Raw genomic sequence first — 7783 nt, forward strand, 5'->3', positions numbered from 1 at the left:
TGGGGAATGGACCCGCTCACCAAGCTTGTAGTGGTCCCTCCGCAGTTATCAAGGGACTACCAGTCACCTCCAGGTTTTGTCCAAGACAGTCATCCTGCCACCCCACTCCAAACGAAAACCTTGACTGTCTCCAGGCCCAGGCACTGCTCAGAGGAAGCCCACAAATATACGTGTTCAATGCTGCCACACATGTGTGATTGTGTTTACCTTACCCTTAGAAATTCTCTACCCACCTCCTAGCTATGTGACTTGAAAATAATTGCCTAACCTCTCTAAGTCACTTATACAATGAAGATTGATAAAATGATTGGCACTGCACAGGTTATGTTCCAAGGATTAAACTCCGAACGCCTCCCACAAGGGCTACCATGGGGTAAGAGCCTAAAAGTGAGCGCCCAACCATCTTCTGCCACACTTTCCTGGCATTCTGCCAGGAATTCTCCCAGTTTTCAGGCAAAGCTAAAGTAGCACCTGTCAGACAGAAACCATCAGCCACCTTCTACTAGAGAGAAGGGCAGGGAAGTCCTGCAGCATGGTAGAAGAGGCAAAAAGAGCTGAGGCAGGAACCCAGACCCCAGGACCACTCACTCTCAAGACACAACCAGAGTCCACCTACCATGATGTGTACAGGTGGAAAAGAACAGAGAGGGAGGACATGTTGTCTGTGCTCCCAACACCACCTGCTTCTTCCTCAACTACCAGCCACGACTTCTTGATCCCCTCTCCTTCACAGCCACAGCCCAGGCTGGTCTTCCTTCCCTAAAAAACAGCACTTCCTACCCAAGACAACAACCAGAACCACACCAGACTCAAGACACTTGCTCACCTCATTCTGTAAGCTGCCCAGAGCAGGCAGGGTTGTCTTATGTTCCATCTGCCCGCAGATATGCACTAAGCGCCAGGACAGTTCATGGTTCTATTCCAGCAAAGGGAGCTGGGCCAGGCCAGCCAGGTCTTACCTGAAGCTCTGCCTCTCACAGCCACCCCCCACACTGTTTCCTGGCCCCTTATACACCTTACCCAGATAACAACCCAGAAAAGCAACCTCAGGAATCAATCTCTCTCCCCCAGGGACCTTGAGGTCAGAGAGAAAAACAGGAGCTCAGGTTCCAGGGATCCCCAGCTATGGCCACAGTGGACTCATGAGGGAGCCACAAGGATTCCCAAATGTCACTATGTCAGGCCCTGCCAGGGCACACAGAGGCCAACCAGGGCCCAAGAACGCCACCACAAAACCAGAACAGGTAAACTCTGAAAGCCAAGCAGGACCAAGAGTTCTGGAGTCAAGGGCAACAAGCAGCTCCCCAGGGACCTCTGAAGAGCTGTCCCCTTAGTGCACACCAGTCTGTGGTCCCTCCCACTGCCACCAAGTAAGAAAAACCATGAAAAGAGCGAGCCCCAGGGGTATCTGGGTGGCTCAGTTGGTTAAGCATCTGACTTCCACTCAGGTCTCACAGTTTGTGAGCTCAAACCCCATGTCCGGCTCTGTGCTGACAGCTCAGAGCCTGGGCCCTGCTTCAAATTCTGTGTGTGTGTGTCTCTCTCTCTGCCCCTCCCCTGCTCGTGCTCTGTCTCTCTCAAAAATTAAAAAAAAAAAAAAGAGTGAGCCCCTTCTGTGTCTGGTGCTTCTCCAAGACCCTAGTAACTAACAGAATCAACCTAACTAGTTTTGCAAATAAATTCAATCCCACTGGGCCATTAGAGTAAAGCAGTCCATGACCACCCCAGGTCATAATGCACTGGTCGATTTGGACTCACCACTTGCTTGATTCTATTACCAACAAAGATTCTTTAAAGCAGTGGTTCTCGATCTTGGCTGCACACTGAATTCATTTCCAAGTCTTAGGAAACATGGACGTTAGAAATAGTCTAGGCTGGGCTGGCCTCTACCAGCTCCCAGATGATCCTGAGGTCCAGAGCTGAGAACCAGGGCACCAGCAGGCAGGCCTCTTCCAGGAAGCAAGGGTAGCAGCACACACTCATCACAAGGAAAGTTCCATGATGTCCATAGAGGGTCAGGCCACTGAGGCTCCGGGTCCCACTTTCCTAGCCATCAACCCTACTGTCGCTTCTCATTCATTTCAGGTACGAGAATTCACCAAGATCTGATAAACTTCCAAAGCAGCACAGGTGAGGGAACTGCAAAGGCCATGGGGCAGTTTTTCTCCTTGAAGGACCTATAACCAGGCTGATGAAGAGGCCAAGGGAGCTCAGACTCCAGTGTGTGATGGGAGCAGCACCTCTACTCCGTGGGGGTGGGGGAGTTACTCTTCTCAAAGCACTGGAGTGGCCCCTCCCCACACTCACCTGAGAGAACCCACCCACCCACAGGTGTTGCTGGGAAAGAAGCCTGAGGCCGCAGCAGCAGCAGCCTGGAACGCATGGGACAAGTCTGCACAGCGGCCACACCCGTGCCAGAGCCAACAGCCCTTCCATCTCCACAAGAGGCCAACTCCCCACCTGGAAGCACCCCCCCAGCCAAGCCCAAACACCACCTTTCCTTAGTGGCCCTTAGAATTGCCAGGGAATGGATGGAGAGAGCTGGAAGTACAGCACTGGAAGACTGGGCCACCTGCCTTTCCATACCGCACTCTCCCTCCTCATTCATACCCCATGTGCTCACAGGGGTGGCTTATCCTCAAACACGAAACAGACACCTACTATGCACTATGTATCTCAGAGGCAGCAACAGATGGCTGCCCTGTCCCCTCTCACCACAGAAAGACCTGCTCTAACTTTAAGGCCACACTCGCCCTCCTCTGCACCCACATGGGACACTACCATGAAAAACATGAAAACCGAGCAGTCTGAAGGAGGGGCTCTGAACCCCTTCCCAAACGTCCCAGGCAGGCTCTTAGAGTCACTCACTGCACTCAGTCCAGCCACACCCTCCCTCAGCAGAGGCACCCCAGCCGGGGCCCTTCCCTCCTAGACTGTGGTGGGCCTGGAGTCACCTCCCGGCTTTCCCTTCCTTATCAAGCTCACTAGGGGCCCACACACACAACCCCAACCCCCACGGTTTCTCTGGCTTTGCCACTCCAGACTGCAGCTCTGAGACCTCCCCCAGCCCAGGTCCCTATCCCTCAGGGCAAGGCCCCTCCCAGCAGGAAGCACAGGCTGGCCGTGCCAGGCAGAGTCAAACTGGCCTGGCTTGTTTGGAAGCCCCTAAACCGGAGCCAGAATCCTCTTGGGGAGGGGGCTGTCTGCTGGCCTCTCCTGGCTTGGAGCTCAGACCTCTCCAGACTCCACACTACATGGGCCACAAAGCCCTGGAGTTAAAGGCATTTACCCTCCAGCCCTAGCCTGACCAGTTGCTTGCTTGCAACCCCAGCAAATTATGTAACCTCCCAGTTGAGTCTCATTTACCAGTCCGTGTAAGAGGAGACTAAGTGGTGGTGTGCTGACCTGGAAGGATTTGGAGAAAACTTAAGTGTGCCCCTATCTCCCGTCCCGAGGTTGACCACTTGTTGGCAAGGCTGTGAGTGCCAGAGGGCAGAAACCAGCATGATCCAGTCTAGCCACAGGAGTTGGGTGCTGCACCCTTGTGTCGTTCTCAGAAAATCTTGTCAAATAAATAAAAAGCTTGTGAAAGAGCCTCCCAGGTGCCTTGCCCGCAGTGGGTGCTCCGGTGCTAGCTTCTCTAACACACAGCATCTGCAGGTTCACGTTCTTGCCTTGTTGCTCTCCAGTCTCCCCTGCCACACTCCACACTGCCACGGTCTTCCTGTGAACTCCCCATTAAAACTCTTCTACGACCAACTTCAACTCAGCATGGCATTCATGGATCTCCTCCACCCCAGAGCTGGGCCCTTCCTCTGTGCCTGGTAGCTACAGCCACCATCCCCGTGGTGCCCTCTACACTCCATACAGCACAGTGCCAGACCTTATCGCCCCATCTTAACAATCATTTGTTTGTCAGTCTTCCCCAGGCTGAGTGAGCTCTGGAGGGCAGCGATATGTATATGTAAACTCAAGTTCTGCTCCCATTTTAGACAGAGGGACACCAAAGCTCAGAGAGTCAATCACTGTCCAAGGTCACACGGAGAGTAAACGGCAGAGTCTGCATCACGCTCCAGACTTTCTAACTAAGCCCAGTTCCCTCTCACTGCACTCTGAGTCCCTCCTCAGCCAGGCTCCAAGAGCCAGGAGGACAAGAACCTGATTTGTTGTTTCTTCTCAATGGTGAAAGCTGTTCCCAGGTGGCAGATACAAGAGCCCCCACCCTCTTAGTGATCAGGTCCTGGGGGCAGTGGCTCTCAGCCCCAGTGGGCAAAGCGAGCAACCTTTCGGGTGGGGCTGACAGCTTGAGGCCAACAGGCCAGCAAAAGGGCAACACCACAGGTCCCCTGGGTAAACTGAACTTTATTCCTTCCTCACTCCTCCGACTCTCCAGAACTGCCCAGCCAGCCCTTCTCTGGGGGGCTAGCTGCTGATTAAAAGGCACTGCCCCCACCCCCAGATCTGACCCTGACAGACAATAAGGACACCGGGAAGGCAGCAGGCCTGTCAGCTCAATAATGCAAAACCCTGTTGCTCCAAGTCCACGACAGCTGACTTCAAGTGGATCGGAGGCTGTGCTTATTAACAAAATGAGAAATCTGATCTATGGAAAGAAAACACTACGTGAGGATTAATCCAGGACTGCAGCTTGTGGAGAAGGCTGGGCTGCCGGCCAAGACCAGGGAATGAAGACAGGATCGTGCCTACCTGTCCCCAGAGCAGGTACTGCGCAGCAGGACAGGACATATCGCCTCTGCCCCACCTGCGCCTCTTCTTCTCCTTCCAGCAATTGAAGCAATCATTTCAGTTTTGCTTTAATTACAGACCTGGCTCCCTCGGGCTGCTTCTTCCTCTAAGCAGAGCCAGCAACCAGAGGGAGATTTTTCTTTTCAGGAATTGCTTGTAAAAGCTGAGTGACTAATCTACAAGTCCTAACAACTGGCAGGAAAACACTGCAGGGAAAATTCTGGGCACACACCAGCACTCTGAGTCAAACGGCCAGAGAAGCTGGGCAAGAGGCACTCAGCAACTCCCCAAAACTGGTCCGCAGAAAGCCAGAAGCCAAAGAAAGGCAGACCAACCTGGGAGTTCCGACCCTTGAAGCAGGCAGTCAGGTGGGGAGCCCCTCCCAGCCTTCTGAGTCTACTGCCTGCCCATGGGACCCAGAGATTTTCATAACCCCAACTGTACAGGACCAAAGGTTCCCTGGAATGCAGGGTGACCTACTCCTGGGCCAAAAGACTCAGTTCAACCCCCAAGTATCAGCTTCCCATCCCCCCCCCCCCCCCCCTTGGTGCTAAGAGCCCGCTAAACCAGCAATCTCACCACACAGCTTTGTCTCTAGAGGCCAGCCTGAGGCCGGCCCATCTGCTTTTTTTCAGACCACTCCAGCAACCCTGTTCTAAGTGTACAGTCTCTCCTTGAGCCAGGGCTACAGACCAGCCACATGGCCTGTGCTACTGAAAATGTCTGCAGAAAGGGCCAAGGAGTCCAGGGTTGGCAGATGGGAATGGAGGGGAAGAAGTAAAGCCAGGAGCCAGGAAGCAATAAATGCTACAGCTCCAGAAAGGTCCTGGGTTTGAGTGACCTAGCTCCATCCCTCCAGCCAAAGTCCCTCGAGAACAGGCCCAAGTTCAGCCTAGAAGCTCTGGAGGCACCTCCACTACCTGCCAGCTCTCCTTCCCCCCCACCCACCCCCCCAGGACAAGAGGCACAGCAATCCCCACATCAGTCAACAATCCACCGCCACAGGATTCCTATGGGCAAAGCTCTGCCCCTCCCCCCCACCACATATGTCAGAGGGGTGGCCTCCCAGGGTTACACCCCTCCTTGCTGTTGGGGCGGTGGGTGGGGGGCGCGGGAACCTAGCTTTCCAGATGTGCTTGGCAACTCCTACTAGAAAAAGACACTGGGGGTGGAGGGGATAAAAGGCATGGATAAATAACTTCAAAAACGTTCCAACCCATCTGGATCAGCACTGGGCTCCCTTCTCCAGGCAGTCCCACGCTGTTCTGGGTGGGGCCGCTGGGCGCATTATCTGACCTCGTTCCCTGCTCTCCAGAAGTCACTGCCCCCCAGGGAGAGGCATCCCTGCCTCCCCCCCACCCCCACCCCCAACCAACTAGGTCTACGTGAATATGAACCATCTTAGTAGATAAACAGAGTGACAAGCTGGGGCCCTTCAGCCCCCTTCCTCTGCCAGCCGACCCCCTCCCCCAAGCCCATCTCTCTTCCTGCCAAGTGGCTGCCTACAGGAGAGGTCTGGGGGCAGGGCAGCGAGCCCACCAGCCGCAGGGCCTGGTCCTCTGGGAGCGGCTCCTCCAAGGCCAACCCTGCCCCTGCCCAGGCCGGTCTTCCCGCAGGGAGGGGGCAAGAAAAGGGGACCGCAGGCAGAGGAGCGCCGCAGTTCTGGAAATAGCAAAATCCCCTTATGAGGGGCGGCCGCAGGCGCTGGGCCGTTTGCATAATGGAAGCCCGCCCGCCTGTCAGGCAGCGCAGCTCTCCCGACGCTGTTCGGATTAGATTGCTAATGAAAAGGCACAAAGAGCCGGCGCCCGCTAGCCCGCCGACCCCCGCTCCGCAGACCCGCGCCCGGCCTGGCGCGGCCTCGGGGCTTTGTGCCCGGGGTCCCCCGCCGCTCGCGCCCTGCCGGGCACCGGGACCACAAAGCCCCGGCGGGCTGGGTCCAGCCAGCGGTCCCGCGTGCGCCCCCGCCCAGACCCGGCGGGCGCGCGCCCGCCCACGCCCCTCTCCCCGGGGGCGCGCCCGCCCGCGCCCCCCGTTGCCCCTGACCGCCTCTCACCTCGTGTGCGTCGGCGGCGGCGCTCCGCCCGCCGGCCGGCCGGCCCTGCCCGCGGCCCCTTGTCCTCGGCGCCCGGCTTGCGCCGCCTGCGCCCGCCCCGTCCGCCCGCCGCCGGCCCGGCTCGGCTCCCCGCCCAGCGCGCCCCGAGCGCCGCTCACAGCCGCCCGCCCGGCGCCATCTTGGAAGCTTGTGACGTCGGCGCCGCCCGCTCACCCCTGACCCACATCTGAATGGGCGAGCGGCGGGGCGGGGCCGGGGGCGGTTTGGGGCGGGGTCTAGTTGTGGGCGGGGCAAGAGGGGCGGGGCGGAGCCGGCGAGAGGTCCGAACACTGGGCAGGGCGGGGCGGTGGGCCTGCTGGACGCCGCCGTGGGGGGAGGGGCGCGCAGGAGGCACCCGGGACCCAGACGGTGGGCGCCCCGCCTGACCCAGACCCCAGGTGCAGGGGTAGGACCGCGACCTCACCCCGAAACAACCGGACCGCCCAACCCCCTGGGATGGGGACTCTGGACCCCCACATGCCCACGCCCAGCCCACACACGCAGAGTTGACCCCCTTTGAGCCTGACCCTGACCCCTTTGAAGCCCCCCCAACCCCTAGCAACCTGCGCCCCACCTCCAGGACACTTTCGCACCCTGGCTCCGTGCCCCCCGCAGGGACCTCGCCGTCAAAGGCGCAGCCCCCGGGGACTGCAGGTGGCGTGATCTGGGCTCCCAAGGAGGCCCAAGTTATTTGTGTCCTGTAGGGAAAGGGACTCCACCCCCACCCCTGACCCCCGCGACCCCTCGGGTCCCCGCTCTCGCAGCCCTCCGGGCTGGCCCTACCTGCTCAGAGGACGCGGAGGTCTCGAGCATTCGGTGTTCAGCCAGCCCCTTCCGGTGACCACAAACCCTCACTGGCCCCTGGGGTCAAGCGACGCGCCTAAGCTGGCCCGCCTGGACCCAAGCTCGTGGCCCGATGGCCTGCTGAGGGACTGGAGCTGG

At 58.1% G+C, this 7783-nt stretch overlaps 1 protein-coding gene across 3 annotated transcripts in view; it reads right to left on the minus strand.

Annotated features, from left to right (window-relative positions):
- The window catches only part of HIC2 (HIC ZBTB transcriptional repressor 2), a 28895-nt gene extending 21900 nt beyond the window's left edge, over positions 1 to 6995 (minus strand). For all 3 annotated transcript variants that reach the window (XR_015242408.1, XR_015242407.1, XM_086682325.1), the window contains exon 1: positions 6803 to 6995. The gene's annotated coding sequence lies outside the window, so the exon portion shown is untranslated. The remainder of the gene's footprint in view (positions 1 to 6802) is intronic.
- Between the last annotated feature and the right edge of the window lie 788 nt (positions 6996 to 7783).

This window comes from Puma concolor, chromosome D3 (genome assembly GCF_028749965.1).
Source record: "Puma concolor isolate L17-30 chromosome D3, mPumCon1.1.hap2, whole genome shotgun sequence".
NCBI classification, from domain to species: domain Eukaryota; kingdom Metazoa; phylum Chordata; class Mammalia; order Carnivora; family Felidae; genus Puma; species Puma concolor.